Source organism: Centruroides sculpturatus, unplaced genomic scaffold (genome assembly GCF_000671375.1).
Source record: "Centruroides sculpturatus isolate CEXI.00-Female unplaced genomic scaffold, Cexi_2.0 scaffold859, whole genome shotgun sequence".
NCBI lineage: Eukaryota > Metazoa > Arthropoda > Arachnida > Scorpiones > Buthidae > Centruroides > Centruroides sculpturatus.
In genome coordinates, this window is record NW_019385221.1 from 332,148 (window position 1) to 357,612 (window position 25,465).

A 25,465-nucleotide genomic window follows, 5' to 3' on the forward strand; every position below is an offset into this window, starting at 1 on the left:
TGCGGAGGATGGATAAGGTACTTATTGTACTGTACTTGTCGTTCTCTCCTTTACAAATGTCATACCCAGGGGCAGACTCTGGTTTGACATAGTACACAGCTACCGGCGTCAACCGAATATAACTCACTAAATCCAACATAATAATAATAGGGGTGCCGGGAATTTTGTTTAATGATTTTGGTGTGCCTCCAGACAAAAAAGTTTAAAACCATTAGTCTAAACTCTAAAGTATAAAGAATCTCCTAAGTTCCAACATGGTAGTGAATATAATGATAAAATTGATAGAAATAATTGAAAATATACTTAGAGTTATACATGCGGTAATATTGTAACATCTACCAAAAAAGTGTGCAATAAAATTTTATTATAAAACTTCTATTCTAATCCTAATTCTTTTCCCGCGCTTCCAGCCGGAGGTGCTCGAATTCCCATTAGCCGTTCTACGCTCTTCCGCTTCACTGGCATGGGCCAAATATCCCATGTCCAGAAGTGTCTGTATATATCGACAATCTTTAGACAGAATATGTATTCCATTTTCGGTAGTTATTACAATAAATCCAGGCGAACGGGTATATCCGAAAGGAATTACACGAATAACTCAAAAAAATCTCTAAAAAAAGCATACCAGTCGAATCCAACATACGAAAGATTTTTATTCTCGAAAATAAACGAAGTTTGAACGAAAGTCTAAAGATTTTATTACAATTTAACTACTTAGACCAGTTTCTAATTCTATGTCACGACTTGGTGCATTTATCGACACTTGGCAAATAGTTTCATCATCCACTTTTAATTCATACAGATACGCGTTTCGGACTTTCGCCCCTTTTCAGTCTGTTACTTCGGTAAGTTGTATCCCGTATCAGTCAGGCACCTTCCGTACTTCCCTCCCCTCCCCTCCCCTCCCGACTTGACGGTCTCTCCCGCATGCCTCGTAACTTGTAACGTCTCACTTCCCCGAGTGCTGCATACATCCTCGCCTGCGACCGTATAAACATTCTACAGTATTTTAATAATTGTAGCCAGTTTTTATGAATGTCAATGTTGTGACATAGAATTAGAAGAAACAAGAAGAAGAAGAAGACACGGTTTCCGCAGATAAATACTTAGACCAGTGCAGCGGCGGCCTTATCCATTGCGAGGCTCTGGGCGGCAGATCTTTGCGAGGCCCTTGTCCTTTGTGCAAAGTATGTGAATTGAAATAGTAGGCACTTATTAATATTAATATATACTGTACTATAAATTAAATTTATTTTATTGTTATAACTAATAGCCAAGGATAAAATAAAAAGTTTTAAATATCAACTTTTTTCTACTTGGTTGTTGCGCGAGGCCCCTCCAAGAGCGAGGCCCCGGGCGATTGCCCTGCTCGCCNAAAAACAATTTTCTGGGCGATATAGTAAAACATTATATTAAGAATAATTAGATATTTTATTCGTTATATAGTACAATAATTAAACAAAAAACACTATACTAGTCACTAGTCTATTCGATGCAGTACGAATTTGACGTTAGCCTTGGCCCTCGGCATCGTAATTTTGTAGTGAACGGGGCGATACTACATAACGGTTTTATTGATGGGGACGATACTACTTTGAAGGGGGTGACGATTCGTTAGAGGTTGAGAAACACTGACTTAGACGGAACGGCGACAGAGACCACGTGACACGGAGCGATGTAAACAGAAACCACGTGGACGCGGCTAATTTACAAATCCAGGCGGCGATAATAAAAAAGAAATTTTTTTCGAACGATACCAGAATATTATTTATCGAAATAGCTTTTTATATTATTTACGTAATTAAATAATTTAAAAAAAAGCAAAAATAAACGTAAGTTAATTATCGGAGTTTGACGTCTTCTGCGGTACTGTACCGCTTCGCGCGGGAAAAACAGTCGGTAGTCGAGTGTTTGGTGACGATTTTCTGTTCGGAGGAAAGAAAAAACGATGATGAGTTCACCTGGACGGAAGGTAAGCGTTAGTTTAATTAAGCTTGGTTATTTTTGATGTAGAGGAAAGAAAGAAAAAACGATATTAGCCGCCACACTCTGTGTCCTAATAGAATTACAGTGTTTAGCCAGACGATTTATCGTGGCGGTTTCGTACGGTCAAAATGATATAATGACGTATCTAATGACGTAAAGAGCAACCCGCTTCTAAGCACGACATATTATACAGTAGCAATACGTAGTGGACCACAGGGTGGAAAGAGAGTCTGCTGAAACTCATCCACCATGTTACTCTGTTCACACCTGACATGTGTCACAACCTGTCAACCTTTTTTTTTTCTTTTGCATGTACATGTCTTCTATAGAGCTAAGTTACCTTTTCTTTCTTTCTAGCCAGAATTGACATTTTAGAGCAGGGGTGGCCAACATGAGGACCATGGGCCGCATGCAGCCCGCCGGGAGTCGTGTTGCAACCCACGGAGCTTGGTCAAATAAACATAAATGTTAACTTTATTGTACATATCACCAAATGAACATTAGAAGAATTAAGAAGGTTTGGAAGAGTTCTATGAAACATATTTGGACAAGGATAAATATCCTGCGTTTTACAAACACGCTCTGTCGATGGTTTCGCTATTTGGAAACACTTATGCGTGTGAACAACTTTTTAGTCGCATGAAGTACATCAAATCACAAGTGAGAACATGAATTACTGATGTTCATTTGCAAAACTGCATGTAGCAACAACATCAGTTGAGATTAATTTTGATGCACTTAGTCCTGTAAAACAAAGTCAGATGTCTCACTTTTAAATTGTTTAATAAATATGTTTCTCGGTTATTAAATAAATGATTCTCGGTTATGTTTTATTTTCTTTAAAAAAATAAATATACCTATTTTTTCTGTTTTTTTTTTTTTTTACATTAAACCAGGCATGTGTTTGACCACGATCTCACCTACTGGAAAGCAATGATGTGGTTGAAGCTGTAGCACGCTTGCTTGTTTACTTTAATTAACAAAAAAAATTATGTGCGTGGACTCGGCAGGAAATATTATTTCTGAAATTTGGCCCGCCTGCTAAAAAGATTGGCCACCCCTGTTTTAGAGTTTCCTTTAAAAGAGGTTTTGTTTTTCATCCATCTGCCTTGGCCACCTACCCTTTTGACAGGCAGGCTGCCTGTGCTCGGATCCTGGTTTAGTGGTTAACTGTCGGGCTCATCTGGGTTTCGCCACTCCCCAGAGCCCGTCCTCAGGCCATTCCAGCGGTACGGGCGAAAGCATTTGTTTTGGGCTCCGGCAGCTTCCTCAGAAGGCTGGCTCACCAGTGGGATGGCACTTTCCATTATGGTGCCGCCGCCACGGGAATCTGGTGCTTTGTGGGTGTTGTGGGATGCTGCCAAAGTCAATATACTGGTCCTTGTATTGCCAATAGCTCCAATACTGGCATAATAAATATTTTTGCCACTTCCAGCGTGTCCAGGGTGTAAGTTTGGTTTGAGTATATGGAGAGTCTGCTGTAAATGTTTGAAATTCTTTTAGTGTATGAAATTTTCTCATTTTTTACTCTGATATTGCTTTTTGTTCTTTTTAGAAGACTGCTTATAAATATTATTTTTAATTCAGTTTTGAACATTATTTATTTATGATAGAAACAAATATTAACAACATTAAATTGATTAGACTGTTTTTTTGCTTACAATTTGTATTCATTTTAAAATAATTTTGGGAATTTTTGTTAAGGGTAAGAAAAGATGTGCCTAACTAACTTTTTTTAACTATATATTATTATGTGATGTTCTCGTTGAAACTTTTGAGTCAGGAATAAAAGGGGTCAAATGAGAGTTCTATACAATTCCAAAATTAAATTTATGTAAATGGTCATGCAGATGTAGGTTAGGTTAGTGTTACAAAAATGGGATTTAGAGTGGATTTTGAGTGTGTCAATTTTAAGCTCATGTTATTAATAGTTGAATTGTTGCAAGACGCAGTGACAAGGAGCTAGATAGAGTAAAGTTGAGCTTCTATCTACTATCTCATTAGATAGAGAGTAAAGTTGAGCCAGGAACAGGTTAGAGAGAAAAGGATTAAAAGTCAATAGAGATCAGTCTTTTAGAATCAGATATATCAAATTGGAATCAAATTGGGCTGTTAGAAGAAGGAGAATGAATGTCTTGACTTCAAGTCAGTTTAAAAAATAGAATGAAAAGTGATAAGAGTCCAAAAGACATTACTTGATGTTTTAATCGTATATATAATTTGTATATGCCTGCTTATAAACAAGAAAAGATGTCAGTAGGCTATTAATTAATAAATCTGTTTTCATATTCTACTTTTAATGGTGCAGAATCTTATAAACTACTAAATATAGAAAAACAACGTGAATGTCATAAGAAATTGCGTGCAGAATCTTAAGAAAATGGTGCAGAATCTTAAGAAAATGGTGCAGAATCTTAAGAAAATGATGCAGATTAAGAAAATGATTATAAACTACTAAATATAGAAAAACAACGTGAATGTCATGACTTGAATATACAAGAGGTTGCATTGCTTATTCCATATACAAGAGGTTGCATTGCTTATTCCAAGAATACAAAAGTGTAAGATGTCCCAAATACTGTTTATCACTGTTGAATCAAATAGAATTGTGTACTTATGTAGGATTACAATTATTTTAAGAATAAAGTTTGCCTTTGAGTTAAATTTCTGTGGCTGCTTAAATGCATTAGAGGATAATTATGGTTTTCGCAATTATATTGTCATAGATATGCAATGAAAAATACAATATAGCAAAAATGGAAATGCATGATTTATTAAAGAGATACATTGTACAAAGAAATTATGCACTAAACTTGAATATACAATATGTAACAATATAACAGTTTTAAATTAAGATATTTAAAAATCTGTTATTGTTTTTAATTTTTATTAAAAGTACAGAGATACATTAAATTTTAAAATAAAATTTAATTTATCAAAATCTGAAAAGTAGTAGTTGATGATGATTGATATGCTAGTATTTTGCAAACAGTTTTAAATGTTCTGACCCATTGGAAAAAAAAACCTATTGTTTTGGGAAGTTTTCTGTGCTTTTTAGACTCATAACTCTCAATATGACGTAGAAGCTTTGACATTCGGAGGTATTGATCACATGATTCCGTTCTATCTTTCTGATTTAAAAATCATTCCAAACCAATGTTTTTTCGTATTTAATAACGTTTTCAAATGATTCTTTACCTGAAGGACCCAGGAGGGGTCTGAAAACATTTGTAGTGTTAAATTTTAATGCATCAGTTAGATTTTCTGAGGTACGTGTTGTTTAGTTTACTCCAATGTGCAGTTGTTTATTATTATTTTTACTCATTTGAACAAGCAAGCAAGCTGAGAATTTCTAGCACGTACAAAAAAATGCAGCCTACATACCACGTAGAAATGTAATATGGCAGTAGTTATAGTACTTTTATGATTATATTTAGTGCATCCAAGAAAGTACAAATTTAATTTCTTTAAGAGTAATATCCCATCAATGATATCAGAATAGGAATGTTTTGTAACATTCAACAACTTTTGATTTGTAATTTTTTTCTGCCCAATTTAGTAAATTGAAAACCTTTCCAGATGGCAGTTAAATTTCCCTGTGATATTTTTTGTTCGTTAGCATAGCAGCCAGGGGACATCAATGAAAATCAGTTAATTGCTGCACTCTGTACATTTAATTGAGGGCTTGACTTTATGGACTACATAGCCTGCCAAGTAATGTATTATATAGTCAAAGATTTCTTGTGATACAAATCATGGTCTGCAAGTTCAGAGATTAATTTAAAAAATGCAGTTAAAACACAAATTTTGTGACAAAAGCTGCTTTGACAATTCCAGAAGGCTGGCCAATGTTAAGCAGACTTCACAAAGTCAGGTTACTAAGAAAGCCTGGTAGGGGAGTCACATGCAGAAAGATATCTCTTTCCTTTAGTGTTCTCTTTAAATAAGTCTAATAAGATTGAACAAATGTGCTGGATAAGTAATAGCCAATTTTAAATCCATTTAGAAAACTTTAAATTTTAAACAAGTTTTATCATTTTTTTTATACAGGCAATTTTTCTTCAAAATTAACATTGTTATAAAGCCATCCTATAATTATTCCTATCTATATTTTTGTGTTGGAGATAAACAATAAGGTATGTGTAAATTATTTAAATTAAATGAGTTTTTATTTAAAAATTTTCTTATAGAATTATAATGTAAACCTGCTGAAGATGGTCCATCAGGTCTATAACACAAATATGGATTATACAGATAAAAAATAAAACATTTTGTTTTTCTGAATAAGATCTCTATTTGCTAAAATGAAAACACCAGTATAATAAGTCTTATTACTGTACAGAATCCAACATAGACAATGATTGTGAATAATCAAGAATTTAATGAAGACATAAGAGGCAAAAGAATTGTACTACTGTTTTATGCTATTTCTACACGTTATACCTGATGCTGATAGATCAGAATGTGAATTTGATGGATCTTCAATTGCACCAGCTAGTTACTTCAAAAAGCAAATAATTTATTAATGTTTTTAAACATCATTATTAAAAGGACATTTTACTTACTTGATACTGTTGCACTTTTGAATTATTATTTATGTTGGCAGTAGTTTTCCTTTTGCTTGGAGACTGCCATAATTTAGGAACTTTAACTGATAAATGACAGGCAATTGAGAAAATTTAAAGGATAAGCATCTTGTGTTAGTTGCCATTTTCCATAGGAAATCTCAGCTCTTTTACCCTCAATTATATGAATGTAATTGTTAATCAGAAATCTTTCATCAAAATGCTAGTCACATATTTGAGATTTTCTTGTTGTAAAGTTTTTCAAGGAATTAAACATTTCCATTTATCTAACTGCTTCGGAGGTGGTGTAAAAAATGCTGCTTTTCATCAGATTTACAGTAGACTTACACCCAGGTGCAAAACATTTATATGGCATGTTTGTTTCTTTTTCTCAGAGAAAAATTACAAAATGTATGAAAATTATTACTAAACTAACCAAATAGATAAACCGACTTCTTCCATCTAAGTATGACTCTAATGCCAGCTATTGGCAGCCTGACACATTAACTGGACTTTAGAGCATAGTGCAAGGACCAGTATATCTATCAACTCTGATACCATGAATTTGTTTATATGTAAGGTTTTGTGGTTTCTGTAGCATATTGAATTTTTCCACGTGGATTTTGTGCACACTTGAAATGGTTAATAACGTGACTTTGAAATGTATTATTAGAGTAGTGTGGAGGCCCATTGTTTTGGCTGCTGATTTTGGATATATGAAAAATTTCAGACTGATGTTGCCATTCTTTGTATATCCAAACCTGGTCTTGGGTACATCTGCCATTAAACCTAGTTTCTTTTTAAATTCCTCTTGAATTTTTATCTTTCTTTGCCTAACAATGTCTTTCATGTGTTCTGATTTGAATTGCCATTTCTTAATGGACAACTTGTACGCTGGGTGTAGTAAATTCTTGAACATAAGGATTCTGGTGTGCAAAATGGATGGCCTGAATTTTAGTGTTTCTGCTTCTACTATTGGAATTTCAAATATTTCTTGTAACTAGTCACAAGATTTTTCAAGAAATATTTTCTTCTTGCATGCTTCAGACCATCTTCGTTTCAGTTCAGATTTAACATGTAAAAATTTTGTGTTTTGAATTTTAACACTGCTTTAATGATTGGACAATACCAAACTTCTCTTGATTTTGATTCAGATTCTGATATGATTTTTGGTTGTTTTGAATACTTTCTAAAGTTTATTTTAGTTTAGAAAATTAACAATTTATATTAAGAGCACAATGAAGCCCTCAGAGATGAATAGTGCTTACTTTCAGAATTACGTTTGAGGTAATTGAATTTGAATGTTTGAAAAAAAATTCTAAAATGAAAAATCTCAAAACATTGAGATGACAATCACATCTACAGGTAATGTTCGAAGTGCAAAATTATTAACACCCCAATTGAGCTGTTCACAAGCCAAATAGATTAACTCCATTTGTAAATCTTTAACCAGATGACAACATGCGGCTTGGGCGTTTAATAGTTAAATTTTTCACATAAAATTTATGTTGAAGCTATGCTTTAATATAATATATAATACATTCTGCAATGTTTATTTAAATTTAAAGTTTAAAAAAAAATTTTTAAACTAATTTGTATTCTCAATTTTTATACTTTTTGTTTTGTGGAGTTAATCAATTTGGCAATTGAGTGGCTCAATTATTCGAAAAAAGTCCTAAAATTGTATGAACATTCAAACTCAGTTACCTCAGAAATGTGATTGAGAGTTAGCACTATACTTCCATGAGGTCTTTAATTAATAAATGCCAAGCTTAAAAATGGGAAAATGACTGGAAAATACAGAATCAATCTTTCAAAAGAAATGTGAAAATCGATTCTGGATTTGCCAATTGTTTTCTATTCTTAAGCTTTGTTNTCTCGTTTTTATCTTTCTTAAAAAATTTCCAAGCAATACTGGAAGCCATGAGGTGTTTGAATTTAGATATTAATTAAAATTTAAAAGTTTATCAAAATAATAATTTATCATTTTAATTTAATACATCTGAAAAAGAAAAAATAACATTATATTGAAAAATATTTTTATAACAAATTGTTATAAATTTATATTTTTATGAAGAATATATAATTTCGTGCAATAATCATCATAATATAATTAGCTAGTGTTAATAATTTGTGTTAATAATCAGCCGATTAGTCAGTATCGGCCGATAGTGCGTGACTGATTAATTTGTGCATCCTTAGTCTTTACTATTAATGTACTTTTCATCAATTTGATGATTTAAAAATTTCCCATACCTTCATGGTTCTTAGTTTTTGATCATGAAAGACTTTCATTATGAGTTTGACCTTATTCCAGACAATTGACACCCTGGGCTCGCTCTCATATTGGGCCAGAGTTTGTTACTAGTTTATTTTCAGAAATGTCCTGTTGGTATTCTTTAATTCTACGTGTCTCTGATCTGTTAGACCTGTGCACGTAAGATCTCTTTCACATCTATTGTCTATTATGAGGACAGAATATACCCCTGGTGCTCTATTCCTGTTGTTTTTGGCATTGGATAATAAGCAAAAGACTGTTGTAATGTACTGAATTGTTGGCTTTGTTTTAAAGCATTTGGCAGTTTTTTTTATAAGTGGTTTGTAGCCTTGGATCAAAGTCCACTATAAGGCTCTTCCTTGTTGTTAATAGGGCGGGTGTTGTTCTTAAGTTTGATTTCTGGAGCTAATAACGGAATAAGTTTATTGCTATGCTATTAATGCACTCCAATTCTATCTTACTGTTTAGTGTTGGAGTAGTGTGTTAACATTCTAAACCCAGTCAGCTTATGACTGTGTGGTCCACAGGAAATGGCAGGAATAAAACATAAACAAGTGGTAGGTTTGTTATACATCTTATAATTCTGCATTTCAATCCTGTCGTTTTTTTAGAAAGATAAAAATAGCAACCAACTGAACCTTAAAAGAAATTCCAGTATATTCTATTGTAAACTCTAACGTTTTCAATCATCACAGGAGATCCTTCTCAGGATATAGCATTCTCCAAACTGGAATGTGGAAATGGGATGTTTTAAAGAATTCTNGATGTGGTTGAAGCTGTAGCACGCTTGCTTGTTTACTTTAATTAACAAAAAAAATTATGTGCGTGGACTCGGCAGGAAATATTATTTCTGAAATTTGGCCCGCCTGCTAAAAAGATTGGCCACCCCTGTTTTAGAGTTTCCTTTAAAAGAGGTTTTGTTTTTCATCCATCTGCCTTGGCCACCTACCCTTTTGACAGGCAGGCTGCCTGTGCTCGGATCCTGGTTTAGTGGTTAACTGTCGGGCTCATCTGGGTTTCGCCACTCCCCAGAGCCCGTCCTCAGGCCATTCCAGCGGTACGGGCGAAAGCATTTGTTTTGGGCTCCGGCAGCTTCCTCAGAAGGCTGGCTCACCAGTGGGATGGCACTTTCCATTATGGTGCCGCCGCCACGGGAATCTGGTGCTTTGTGGGTGTTGTGGGATGCTGCCAAAGTCAATATACTGGTCCTTGTATTGCCAATAGCTCCAATACTGGCATAATAAATATTTTTGCCACTTCCAGCGTGTCCAGGGTGTAAGTTTGGTTTGAGTATATGGAGAGTCTGCTGTAAATGTTTGAAATTCTTTTAGTGTATGAAATTTTCTCATTTTTTACTCTGATATTGCTTTTTGTTCTTTTTAGAAGACTGCTTATAAATATTATTTTTAATTCAGTTTTGAACATTATTTATTTATGATAGAAACAAATATTAACAACATTAAATTGATTAGACTGTTTTTTTGCTTACAATTTGTATTCATTTTAAAATAATTTTGGGAATTTTTGTTAAGGGTAAGAAAAGATGTGCCTAACTAACTTTTTTTAACTATATATTATTATGTGATGTTCTCGTTGAAACTTTTGAGTCAGGAATAAAAGGGGTCAAATGAGAGTTCTATACAATTCCAAAATTAAATTTATGTAAATGGTCATGCAGATGTAGGTTAGGTTAGTGTTACAAAAATGGGATTTAGAGTGGATTTTGAGTGTGTCAATTTTAAGCTCATGTTATTAATAGTTGAATTGTTGCAAGACGCAGTGACAAGGAGCTAGATAGAGTAAAGTTGAGCTTCTATCTACTATCTCATTAGATAGAGAGTAAAGTTGAGCCAGGAACAGGTTAGAGAGAAAAGGATTAAAAGTCAATAGAGATCAGTCTTTTAGAATCAGATATATCAAATTGGAATCAAATTGGGCTGTTAGAAGAAGGAGAATGAATGTCTTGACTTCAAGTCAGTTTAAAAAATAGAATGAAAAGTGATAAGAGTCCAAAAGACATTACTTGATGTTTTAATCGTATATATAATTTGTATATGCCTGCTTATAAACAAGAAAAGATGTCAGTAGGCTATTAATTAATAAATCTGTTTTCATATTCTACTTTTAATGGTGCAGAATCTTATAAACTACTAAATATAGAAAAACAACGTGAATGTCATAAGAAATTGCGTGCAGAATCTTAAGAAAATGGTGCAGAATCTTAAGAAAATGGTGCAGAATCTTAAGAAAATGATGCAGATTAAGAAAATGATTATAAACTACTAAATATAGAAAAACAACGTGAATGTCATGACTTGAATATACAAGAGGTTGCATTGCTTATTCCATATACAAGAGGTTGCATTGCTTATTCCAAGAATACAAAAGTGTAAGATGTCCCAAATACTGTTTATCACTGTTGAATCAAATAGAATTGTGTACTTATGTAGGATTACAATTATTTTAAGAATAAAGTTTGCCTTTGAGTTAAATTTCTGTGGCTGCTTAAATGCATTAGAGGATAATTATGGTTTTCGCAATTATATTGTCATAGATATGCAATGAAAAATACAATATAGCAAAAATGGAAATGCATGATTTATTAAAGAGATACATTGTACAAAGAAATTATGCACTAAACTTGAATATACAATATGTAACAATATAACAGTTTTAAATTAAGATATTTAAAAATCTGTTATTGTTTTTAATTTTTATTAAAAGTACAGAGATACATTAAATTTTAAAATAAAATTTAATTTATCAAAATCTGAAAAGTAGTAGTTGATGATGATTGATATGCTAGTATTTTGCAAACAGTTTTAAATGTTCTGACCCATTGGAAAAAAAAACCTATTGTTTTGGGAAGTTTTCTGTGCTTTTTAGACTCATAACTCTCAATATGACGTAGAAGCTTTGACATTCGGAGGTATTGATCACATGATTCCGTTCTATCTTTCTGATTTAAAAATCATTCCAAACCAATGTTTTTTCGTATTTAATAACGTTTTCAAATGATTCTTTACCTGAAGGACCCAGGAGGGGTCTGAAAACATTTGTAGTGTTAAATTTTAATGCATCAGTTAGATTTTCTGAGGTACGTGTTGTTTAGTTTACTCCAATGTGCAGTTGTTTATTATTATTTTTACTCATTTGAACAAGCAAGCAAGCTGAGAATTTCTAGCACGTACAAAAAAATGCAGCCTACATACCACGTAGAAATGTAATATGGCAGTAGTTATAGTACTTTTATGATTATATTTAGTGCATCCAAGAAAGTACAAATTTAATTTCTTTAAGAGTAATATCCCATCAATGATATCAGAATAGGAATGTTTTGTAACATTCAACAACTTTTGATTTGTAATTTTTTTCTGCCCAATTTAGTAAATTGAAAACCTTTCCAGATGGCAGTTAAATTTCCCTGTGATATTTTTTGTTCGTTAGCATAGCAGCCAGGGGACATCAATGAAAATCAGTTAATTGCTGCACTCTGTACATTTAATTGAGGGCTTGACTTTATGGACTACATAGCCTGCCAAGTAATGTATTATATAGTCAAAGATTTCTTGTGATACAAATCATGGTCTGCAAGTTCAGAGATTAATTTAAAAAATGCAGTTAAAACACAAATTTTGTGACAAAAGCTGCTTTGACAATTCCAGAAGGCTGGCCAATGTTAAGCAGACTTCACAAAGTCAGGTTACTAAGAAAGCCTGGTAGGGGAGTCACATGCAGAAAGATATCTCTTTCCTTTAGTGTTCTCTTTAAATAAGTCTAATAAGATTGAACAAATGTGCTGGATAAGTAATAGCCAATTTTAAATCCATTTAGAAAACTTTAAATTTTAAACAAGTTTTATCATTTTTTTTATACAGGCAATTTTTCTTCAAAATTAACATTGTTATAAAGCCATCCTATAATTATTCCTATCTATATTTTTGTGTTGGAGATAAACAATAAGGTATGTGTAAATTATTTAAATTAAATGAGTTTTTATTTAAAAATTTTCTTATAGAATTATAATGTAAACCTGCTGAAGATGGTCCATCAGGTCTATAACACAAATATGGATTATACAGATAAAAAATAAAACATTTTGTTTTTCTGAATAAGATCTCTATTTGCTAAAATGAAAACACCAGTATAATAAGTCTTATTACTGTACAGAATCCAACATAGACAATGATTGTGAATAATCAAGAATTTAATGAAGACATAAGAGGCAAAAGAATTGTACTACTGTTTTATGCTATTTCTACACGTTATACCTGATGCTGATAGATCAGAATGTGAATTTGATGGATCTTCAATTGCACCAGCTAGTTACTTCAAAAAGCAAATAATTTATTAATGTTTTTAAACATCATTATTAAAAGGACATTTTACTTACTTGATACTGTTGCACTTTTGAATTATTATTTATGTTGGCAGTAGTTTTCCTTTTGCTTGGAGACTGCCATAATTTAGGAACTTTAACTGATAAATGACAGGCAATTGAGAAAATTTAAAGGATAAGCATCTTGTGTTAGTTGCCATTTTCCATAGGAAATCTCAGCTCTTTTACCCTCAATTATATGAATGTAATTGTTAATCAGAAATCTTTCATCAAAATGCTAGTCACATATTTGAGATTTTCTTGTTGTAAAGTTTTTCAAGGAATTAAACATTTCCATTTATCTAACTGCTTCGGAGGTGGTGTAAAAAATGCTGCTTTTCATCAGATTTACAGTAGACTTACACCCAGGTGCAAAACATTTATATGGCATGTTTGTTTCTTTTTCTCAGAGAAAAATTACAAAATGTATGAAAATTATTACTAAACTAACCAAATAGATAAACCGACTTCTTCCATCTAAGTATGACTCTAATGCCAGCTATTGGCAGCCTGACACATTAACTGGACTTTAGAGCATAGTGCAAGGACCAGTATATCTATCAACTCTGATACCATGAATTTGTTTATATGTAAGGTTTTGTGGTTTCTGTAGCATATTGAATTTTTCCACGTGGATTTTGTGCACACTTGAAATGGTTAATAACGTGACTTTGAAATGTATTATTAGAGTAGTGTGGAGGCCCATTGTTTTGGCTGCTGATTTTGGATATATGAAAAATTTCAGACTGATGTTGCCATTCTTTGTATATCCAAACCTGGTCTTGGGTACATCTGCCATTAAACCTAGTTTCTTTTTAAATTCCTCTTGAATTTTTATCTTTCTTTGCCTAACAATGTCTTTCATGTGTTCTGATTTGAATTGCCATTTCTTAATGGACAACTTGTACGCTGGGTGTAGTAAATTCTTGAACATAAGGATTCTGGTGTGCAAAATGGATGGCCTGAATTTTAGTGTTTCTGCTTCTACTATTGGAATTTCAAATATTTCTTGTAACTAGTCACAAGATTTTTCAAGAAATATTTTCTTCTTGCATGCTTCAGACCATCTTCGTTTCAGTTCAGATTTAACATGTAAAAATTTTGTGTTTTGAATTTTAACACTGCTTTAATGATTGGACAATACCAAACTTCTCTTGATTTTGATTCAGATTCTGATATGATTTTTGGTTGTTTTGAATACTTTCTAAAGTTTATTTTAGTTTAGAAAATTAACAATTTATATTAAGAGCACAATGAAGCCCTCAGAGATGAATAGTGCTTACTTTCAGAATTACGTTTGAGGTAATTGAATTTGAATGTTTGAAAAAAAATTCTAAAATGAAAAATCTCAAAACATTGAGATGACAATCACATCTACAGGTAATGTTCGAAGTGCAAAATTATTAACACCCCAATTGAGCTGTTCACAAGCCAAATAGATTAACTCCATTTGTAAATCTTTAACCAGATGACAACATGCGGCTTGGGCGTTTAATAGTTAAATTTTTCACATAAAATTTATGTTGAAGCTATGCTTTAATATAATATATAATACATTCTGCAATGTTTATTTAAATTTAAAGTTTAAAAAAAAATTTTTAAACTAATTTGTATTCTCAATTTTTATACTTTTTGTTTTGTGGAGTTAATCAATTTGGCAATTGAGTGGCTCAATTATTCGAAAAAAGTCCTAAAATTGTATGAACATTCAAACTCAGTTACCTCAGAAATGTGATTGAGAGTTAGCACTATACTTCCATGAGGTCTTTAATTAATAAATGCCAAGCTTAAAAATGGGAAAATGACTGGAAAATACAGAATCAATCTTTCAAAAGAAATGTGAAAATCGATTCTGGATTTGCCAATTGTTTTCTATTCTTAAGCTTTGTTTATTAATTCATGAATATGTTGTGCTGATAATGTAAATAGTTAATTTTTCTAAACTAAAATAAACTTCAGAAAGTATTCAAACAAATTGGAGAAATTTTGGTATCGTCTCATCACTAGTATATACAGAAATTTTTTAAATGCTTTTTTGTTTTTTTATTCTGTTTTGGTTAAATACAATCTTCACTACTATTTTGCTGAGTTTTTCTTCTGTTTTCACTTTGTTTTGTCACTATTGCACTCACTTTTTTTGTATTTCAACTTTTTTTTTCACTTTTGCAGAAAGGAAATGGATAAATGATATTACAAGTTCTCAGAGGGCCATTTGCTTTTTAAAGGTTTATCAGCTGACAACTGCCATATGGTGGATATTGTTTGTCTTTACTAAGGATGCACTGATTAATTGGTAAGTAATTGGCCGTATCAGCCATTTTCCCGATTAATCGATTTTAATAATCGGCCAACTTTGCATTTTAATATTTTTGTTATAATGTTACGTATAAGGCTAGTAATAAAACATAATAAAGTTCTGTTATATATTTATTATTTATTACATGACAATCTAAATATTAAAAAAATTTTAACTTAAATTATTTCTTTTATCAATACATATCATAATGTAACCTATTCAAAACTATCTGTTTTATTTAAAGTTTAAACTTTAAATATATAAAACAAATAAAAATTTAATATTCAAACTTTAAAACCCTGAAGAAACTAATAAAAAAACATGAGAATTTCACCATTTTCAGCTCTCTTAAATGTTACCTCCAGCTGAAAATTTTTTCACTTTCAATGGAAGATGATGGGGGACTTAGATATTTCATAGCTATTTTGTTCAAATTAGGAAAAAGTGATTTTTGAACTTCTCCCCCACAAAAATAGGTCACCATGTCTTTGTTTAAGGGGCAAATGTAAATATGTTTCTAATTCTTGATCAAAACATTTTTGTTTTTTCTTCCTTTTTAAAAACATGCTCTTATTCATTCTTTCATTCATCAGAAGCTAATTCATCAAATGAATTAGAAAAACTCAGATGATATCCTCCATCTTGATTGTCTCCATAAGCAGAAACTTCAGAATTTAATTTTTGAGATTTTGAATTATCAACATCATCTAATCTATCAGTTGTCCATCTCTTTCCTTCCTCTACCATTTTTTTTTTAAATTTAATTTTGAATCTTGGATCTAATAAGGATGACAACCATAAAGACTTCTTTTCTATATATGCTGAATTTATATTGAATTTTCTAGTCCTCCTATTGTCACTAAAGGAACTACTGCTCTTTACTTTTGATAATAAGAATAATTTCAGAGTATCTATTGTGTGAATTATTGAAGATGATATGGTTTCTCGGTTGCTGGCTTTCCACAGTAATTTCTTTGAATAATTTTAAAAGTAGAACAATTTTTTTCAATGAGAGACCACTGATATGTACTCAAAGGAATTTTATTATCTATAGCATATGTGACAAGGGCTTCTTGCTGTTTCAAGTTTCTTTGCAACATGTATGTAGAATTTCAGCAAGTAGGAACATCTTGAATTAATTTGTTTTGCAAACCTAACTTGTCTCGCAAATCTTCCAATTTGCTTACAGCTACAGCAGAATGATTAAAATGTGTGACAATATTTCTATTAACCGTGATTATAGTTTTCACATCTTGTTGAGAAAATATGCATTTGTTTAGTATCAGCTGCAGTGTATGTGTAAAGCATGATAATACCTCTAAGTTACAATTCCCAATTCCAGCTACCATATTTGCTTCGAAATCTCTTAGTACTAAGAATATCTTACCACTTGTCAACTTATACCATTCAAGAACAATTTTTATCTGTTCACTGATTTGTGTAGCTGTGTGGGAATCTTCAAAGGGAACAATTTGCAAAACAGCTCTTTCTTGCTGAAAATCATCCTTCAACCAGTGGGGCTGTTACATTTAAAAAGGAAAATTATTTGTAGTTGCTGTCCAAATGTCAGCGGTTAAAGAAATATTCTGAATTATCAATAGCTTTTCTGAATTTTTGACTGAACTTTTTGAAATATATCAAGGATGATATTTTCAGAAAAATATTTTCTTCTGGGAATATTTAAATTAGGGACAATTTTTTTTAGTAATCTTTGAAATCTTAAATATGATGCAACAAAGTATTGCTGTATGTCTACACTTATCATTTATGCAATCAAATAATGAACTTCTTTGGATCGTTGACATTCCACAATTTTTTTCTCTATTAATTGAGTTAAAGTAGCTTGTCTTTGGATATGAGTTTCTGTTGTTACTGATGAACATCCAGCTTCTTTCATTTCGGAACTTTGTTTTTATCTTTTTAAGTTTATTTTTAAAAATTTTCACGATGACATTTTTCCAGATGATTTATCATGTTTTTGGTGGTGAAAGTTTTAGCATTTATTCCATCTCTTGAAATAGAAAACTGGCATAAATTGCACTTGGAAAACTACTACTTGTTTTTATCTTTTTCCAAGCAACACTGGAAACCATTTAAGGATTTGGATATTAATTAAAATTAAGAAGTTTATCAAAATAATAATTTATCATTTTAATTTAATACATGAATCTGAAAAAGAAAAAATAACATTATATTGAAAAATATTTTTATAACAAATTGTTATAAATTTATATTTTTATGAAGAATATATAATTTCGTGCAATAATCATCATAATATAATTAGCTAGTGTTAATAATTTGTGTTAATAATCAGCCGATTAGTCAGTATCGGCCGATAGTGCGTGACTGATTAATTTGTGCATCCTTAGTCTTTACTATTAATGTACTTTTCATCAATTTGATGATTTAAAAATTTCCCATACCTTCATGGTTCTTAGTTTTTGATCATGAAAGACTTTCATTATGAGTTTGACCTTATTCCAGACAATTGACACCCTGGGCTCGCTCTCATATTGGGCCAGAGTTTGTTACTAGTTTATTTTCAGAAATGTCCTGTTGGTATTCTTTAATTCTACGTGTCTCTGATCTGTTAGACCTGTGCACGTAAGATCTCTTTCACATCTATTGTCTATTATGAGGACAGAATATACCCCTGGTGCTCTATTCCTGTTGTTTTTGGCATTGGATAATAAGCAAAAGACTGTTGTAATGTACTGAATTGTTGGCTTTGTTTTAAAGCATTTGGCAGTTTTTTTTATAAGTGGTTTGTAGCCTTGGATCAAAGTCCACTATAAGGCTCTTCCTTGTTGTTAATAGGGCGGGTGTTGTTCTTAAGTTTGATTTCTGGAGCTAATAACGGAATAAGTTTATTGCTATGCTATTAATGCACTCCAATTCTATCTTACTGTTTAGTGTTGGAGTAGTGTGTTAACATTCTAAACCCAGTCAGCTTATGACTGTGTGGTCCACAGGAAATGGCAGGAATAAAACATAAACAAGTGGTAGGTTTGTTATACATCTTATAATTCTGCATTTCAATCCTGTCGTTTTTTTAGAAAGATAAAAATAGCAACCAACTGAACCTTAAAAGAAATTCCAGTATATTCTATTGTAAACTCTAACGTTTTCAATCATCACAGGAGATCCTTCTCAGGATATAGCATTCTCCAAACTGGAATGTGGAAATGGGATGTTTTTAAGAATTATTTGAAAAAAATGTATAAATGAGAATTTTTTTTACAGAATTCTGTCAAATTTTTTAAAAAATAATTTAAATTGAATTTAAACCAAATTAAAAAAACTCTTCAAAATAATTTTTTAAACACATTTTTTCAAATAATTCTTAAAAACAATCTATTTCCGCATTCCAATTTGTAGAAAGCTATATCCTCTCCTGTGACAATTGAAAACATTAGAATTTACAATAAAATATCCTGGAATTTCTTTTAAAGTTCAGTAGGTTGCTATTTTTATGATAAAACAAATTCTGCAAGTCTGGAATATATTAACATGATGTAGGGATCAAGAAAATGGATTTTGTTGGTGCTAGTTTTGTCTATTTTAAGTGTAAGTTGGTAAGGGTTGACATTAAATTTTTGCAACAGTTTATTCATGTCAGGTTTGGGTTTCCAAAGTATCAAAATGTCATCAATGTGATGGGTATATTAAAGTATCTGAAGAAAGAACGCATGTATTGTTTTGTTCTTGAGCAAGTAAACCATCAGTTCACATAACTAGTACCAACAGGTAGCCCTCTGTTTATGTGCTGGATTGTTAAAAATGTATATCCGTGGATACGGATCTCAACTTTCGTACTCAGTCGAAGCTGGTGCGTATGACCTTGGCTCAATAGTTGACGCTTTGCATTAGTAACACGACATGTTTTAACTTGCACTGCGCATGTTTTTGTTTATAGTTTAGTGTGACACAGGATAGCATAGATTACATTTGTGTTTTTAGAGTGTTGAGTTAAATTAAAATAAAAACAATGTTGACAAAAAAGTTTAGCAGTGTAATATGGAAATATTTTACAATAGTAAATGATTTTTGCATGATAAAATTTTTGCAATATGAATGTGCCAAATATGTGATTTTAAGAAATAAAAAGTGATTTGAATTGAAGTTATTAGTATTTTATTGCTACCTATCTTAAATGAATTTCATTACTTATATGAAATTTTAAAGATAAAAGATCCGTTAAAGATTTGCTAAAAAGTAACAGATACAGATTTTTTTTCTTTTGGATATCCGCGGATACAAAAATCCAACACATCACTAGTTGATACACCTTATTTTTGCAGGTAAGTTTGCTTATTAAAGCTAAAAAATGAGGTTTAGCAGAGGTGTGCTAATTCAAGTATGTACTGATGTTATAAATTCGTTGTTGGTACTAGGTTATCCCTTAGAATTTTAAATAACTCCAATAAAACCTTTAAACTATACTAGCAAAAATGTGTTTAAATTATTTTTGCTGGTATAGTTTAAAGGTTTTAGTGGAGTTATTTAATAGTGTATTATCAGCTTAGAAAAATTCAGTATCCATTAGAATGCAAGAAAGGCTCAAATCTAATGAATGGAAACATGGAGATAGTCTAGCACTGTGGTGTACTTGCTTAATGCCAGTTTAATTTCGTTTGAATCTTTTTAACAGTTCAAACGTATCATGGATGGTGTACCGATAGTCTTTTAGGCAGTTAGCTAATAGGTGATATATGCATCTCTCTAAGTTTATTGTAGGCAATCTGGCCTAAGTTTGGATGTAATTGTTTACCTGGCCATATGCTGGCTGGATTTAGTGTTACTTCAATGCTAAAGATAGTAATGGAGAATTGGAGTGCATTAATAAGTATAGCAGTATAGAATTGGAGTGCATTAATAGTATAGCAGTAAAGAACAGATTTCAAATTCTTGACGTAGACCTTCAGAGTAAATGAAAACCATTAGATGTTAGTTTTGACAAAAGCTGGACTGTTTAGTTAGAAGTTGTCCAGTTTTGAGTAGTGTAACTGTTAATATAATATGGTTATGCTTGCTAAGATTTATTGCAAAATGGTCCTAATTCTAATGGCTGCTAGAGAAAATTCCTATTTTTTTTTGAAGGAATGCAGGGAGAATATCCCATGTCTATTTACCGAATTTCTCAACCGTGGGATGCAAACCCCTTATCAGTAAGGTGAGAAATATGTGCATGAAAAGAGCAATCAGAACAGAGATATCTCAAAGCCTGCTATGCTAGGCTCAAAAACCTGATTGAATACAAGAACAATATTTAATAGTGATTTAATATATTAGATATGGTCAACAGGTTAGTTATTAACATCCAACAAAGGCCAATAGGAAATTCATACTATATAAGAGATGCATCGATGACATGCTCATTATATGGAAGAACGGATCACAGGTAGAGGAGTTTGTATGATGCACAAATGATAATCCTTACAGAGCTCACATTACAACTTGACCAATCAAGCGAAAGAGAGGTACATTTCCTAGATCTGCACATATACTTGGAAGGAGGTAACATTCTAACTAATGTCTGCCACAAACCTGAATTTGAGCCAATTTACATTCCAGCCAACACGCATGACTTGTACCGATATAAAAAAAAAATTGTTGCAGCCCTTCAATATATGCATCAGAAGAATTGTTGAAATAGTGGGATAATTCTCATCCCACTATTTCAACAAACCTCCATGTTAAAAAAATCTAAGTGGGGAGCATATCAGAGAGATGGAGGCACTTCAAATTTTCAAGGCAAACAAGGAATGGAGTTGCATTAATAACAAAGAAAAAAAAAATCTCAAAAGCATGGCAAACGTGCTTTGACACCACATTATAAGCTCCACATCGAAGAATTTGGTAATGCACATGACGGTAAAAATAAAAAGTTTCATTCAATTTGAAACAAAAATTAAAAGGATATTACAAATTTCTGATGAAGACTTTCAGAGTAGGTTGAAAACATTAGATGATAGTTTTGACAAAAGCTGGCTGTTTAGGCTAGTGAGAATTTGTGTAGAGGCACTTGTTTGCTGCTGGCATAAACAAAGCTGTAAGCAATAATATATACCAATATGGTGGGTAGTGGGGGTGTGCAGCTGTGCATGAACATTGAAAACGGCAATGTAATGCTGCGTTTGGGCAACGAAAGTTCAGACAGCGTAACTAAATAGCTTGCACATACAGTGGAACCCCGGTTAACGAACTTAATCCGTTCCACGACTCCGTTTGTTAACTGAATTGTTCGTTAACCGAAGCAATTTTTCCCATAGAAGTTAATGTAAATGCAATTAATCCGTTCTAGTCTCTGAAATTTTTGTCATTTTATTTGTATGACACAGTAATTTTCTTTCATGAAAATGTAGGAAAACGTAGTATCTATCATTACAGCAACAAACATGTAAACTTTGTTTAATAAAATAGCCCTGTACTTACCTTCGTTTGTTGTAGTTGGTGGCAGAAAAGTGGAGATATACAAACCTTAATGCTTAGAAGGGGAATCCCCTCCAAAAAAATAACGGGTAGCACTTCATTGGAAGATTCTTTGAGTCGAAGTCTCTTTCGGTAAAAAAACCTACCAGTGGCTAAGTGGTCTTCGTACCTTGAACACGGGGAGTTTGTTTGTGGGTTTGCACCTCGCTCAGACGGGCTGGCCACGTGGAGTTTTCCAGGTTTTCTCCGTCTGTAATGCCTAAATAGGGGCCAGTTTCACTTAAAAACACCTCCCAGAAGGCATTCCCCTAGGCAGATCGCCCAAGTGTTGCATTGCCATAACTTAACAAACAAACAAACTCTTTCCGTAAGGAACAAGAAATTGATCTAAAGTTGATTGTCTTACTCTTTTAATCAAAATTTTTCACAAATGCGATAGCACATTGTCGTTTATATTGCGCTGTCGTTTTCTGTTGCCACTATGTCGTTTTCTGTTGCCACTATGACTTTTCTTTGTTGGATGCCATATTGATTAAATATATAAATCACAAAACTGAAAAAAAAGAAGTATAGCACAAACACTCGGAAAAGCAATGCTTAACTCGCGCATGCCTAACACCAACTAAAATTTGACACAAAATACCGTTACGTTCATTATCCGAATTTTGTTCGTTATTCGAGACAAATTTTTTGCAAAATAAAAGTTCGTTAACCGATTTGGTCGTTAACCAGGACGTTCGTTAACCGGGGTTCCACTGTAAATACAAACTATCGATTTTAATTTTTGTATTCACTGCAATTTAATTTCAAAATTTCTGTTTAATGTGATAACAGTAAAAAAAAAACATTTGAATTTATAATAATTTGGATGTATTGTTTTCAGACATAGTTGTAGACGTGATATCATCATTCTTTCTTTTAGCCTTTTTTTATATGGGTAAATAAGTAGAGAAATAAATATCCAAATGTTCTTCAGGCAAAAGTGGACAGTTACTGGGGAGTAGTGAGCATGCAGTGTTTCATAGAAACAAAGTGCTGCAAGAGTGCTACCTGGAGATTGGTGGCTTGAACTAAATGTAATTCTGGTTGCATATATAGTGGGCTGTCTTGTAGCCACGATAATTGGAATGTGGAGTGCAATAATTGGAATTTTGGTATCAAATTACAAATTGCGGTAAATCAAGAATTGCAATAATTCAGGTATTTCTGTAAGAACGTTGGTGCACTTGTTTTTTTCAGGAATTGTTCTAACAATGTTTAAAATTACGGTTGATATATATCTCAAATGACATGCATTTTATCAATACAATACCTCTCAAAGTTCAAGCTTTAAAGACCTGCTTGCTTGTAGATGTTATATTAGAGGATAAGCAAATGTGTTGACCTCAAATACATTGTGATAAATAGACACATCATGTTTGTCAGTGAAATTCTTATCAGTAGTCACAAACTCATTGAAATGTTTATAGCTTGTTTAAGATTCTATGCTTGCAAAAGGCTTTTTGAAATATTCTGTTATACACTTTGTATTGTTAAATGTGATGAAGACCTCGGGAGGAGGTCAAAAATGTCCCTATTTTGTTGAAATATCAGGTTACTGGAAAGTTTTTGTAATCTATTTAGTACAATATTTTAAAATACATGCATCATAATAAGAATTGTTATATAAAGTGAGATTTGCTTAACTCTGACAATTAATCCAAAAATAATTATAAAAAAGACCCACTTATTTGACTCCCACCCAGTAGTGAACCATTACTTGCTAATGTGCAGAGTATGTGCTTGAATCGGGCCATCCACACAACAAGGAAGCAAATATACACCAATATTGCAGAATTGATCAAGAACTAGAACATACTTTTTGATAAGAACCCTTACTTCTTAACCCAAGAGTGCTCGGCTTGTAGCCGTACAAGAAAGACTAACAAACATCTTAAGGATGCGCTATCAACGGAAACTCCGATGGCTCCTACAGATGCAGACACCCTGGAATCAGCGACAATTCTCATTTCTGTACCTCGTGTGGGAAGTTACCGACTTATGCAGTCAAAGTGTCGAGCTTAGGACCGAAGTTTGCACCCCCTCCGGCCACGAAAGACTTAAACCCCATCCCTGAATTGGAATCTCTAATAGCAGGATTACCTGATATGGAGAAAGAATACTACAGATGGAAGGCCCCCCCACATGCTTAAAAATTCTACCCAGCCCAGCCACAGGATATGAAACACTAATTTGGAGATCTAATTTGGAGTACACAAGAAGATGGATGCATCACAACAAAGTCACGTGGCTCAGCTGACAAAAGCAAATCTATCATTCTCATGAAATGTAATACGTGCAATCGATTATTAGAGGAGCATATAGCTAACACAATGGATCTTTATCACTTTTTAAAATTGTCAGGATTAGGATAAACATGGTTTAAATTATAGAACTAAAGACCACTTGTGTTGGAATTGGAGCTGGTTGGTCAAATTTTATTCTGTAAATTAGTGAATAAATCACTAATTTACAGAATAAAATTTGACTGTCTAAAATTATCCAATTGACTTATCTGGCAGTTTATCTGCAGATTTATACTCATGCAGTGCATCAAGAGTAATTCTACAGATTAAAGTCCATTTAATCTGGAGATTAAAACTTGTGGAACTGGTCCTTAGTCTTTTTTCTAACATGTGCAAGAAAATAAACTACTTTTGGTTACAATTTTTAAGAAAATTAATCATATTTTTAAATCTTTCAGAAATTTTTTCAATATCAAGAATATCCAATGAAGATATTAATTGATATGCTGATAAAATTAAAATATCTTTAGAAATCAGCACAGAGACTACCACTGCTGTGACTTTAATGGTAAGTGAAGTCTATTTGAAATTTTAATTGATGTACAACATTTGTCCTGAAAATATTTTTGTTAGAACATAAATGTCCTCAGTACAAGACAGATGTATAAATCTGATACTGTCCAATGTTCTTAGCACAGAACACATTTTGTTAAGTAATGCGAAACAACATAATATGAAGTAACTATTTCTTGGCTGCATGGTCAATTATTATTTTCACGTTGCATGTCAATTTGATTAATTTGCACAATCCTGTTTCTTATTTAAAGTGAATTATTTTAACAAAGAGACATGCTCTAATTGAATTTTTTTTTTCACCTTTGGTGAGGGAAGTGGGGGGAAACAAGTTTTGGGCAGGAAGACATGAAATTAGAATAGTTTTGTTATGTCTGACATTCTTGTGGTTTGAATTGATTAAAATATTTATGCCAAAATTATGATTATTGATAGTTGATTTATGAAAACTGAAAGGGCATAATATAGTTTTATAGGAGTGGAATATATTTTTGCAACCTAAAATTTTTGCAGAATACAACTTACATATGGAATTTTCCTGCAAATTGTTGCTTTCTGGCATACAAAATAAGAATTTATGATCAAAGCAATAGTTTGAAATATTTTAATTAAATCTTACAAATGATTAAATGAATAGGCTTACTGTATGAAAAACTTTACAGAAACTGGATG

At 32.3% G+C, this 25,465-nt stretch overlaps 1 long non-coding RNA gene across 1 annotated transcript; it reads left to right on the forward strand.

Annotated features, from left to right (window-relative positions):
• The first annotated feature begins 1,839 nt into the window (after positions 1-1,839).
• LOC111636351 lies at positions 1,840-25,111 on the forward strand. The gene is made up of 3 exons (XR_002758523.1): positions 1,840-1,972; positions 15,377-15,500; positions 24,679-25,111. It is a non-coding gene; the product is annotated as an uncharacterized LOC111636351 (long non-coding RNA).
• The last annotated feature ends 354 nt before the right edge of the window (positions 25,112-25,465 follow it).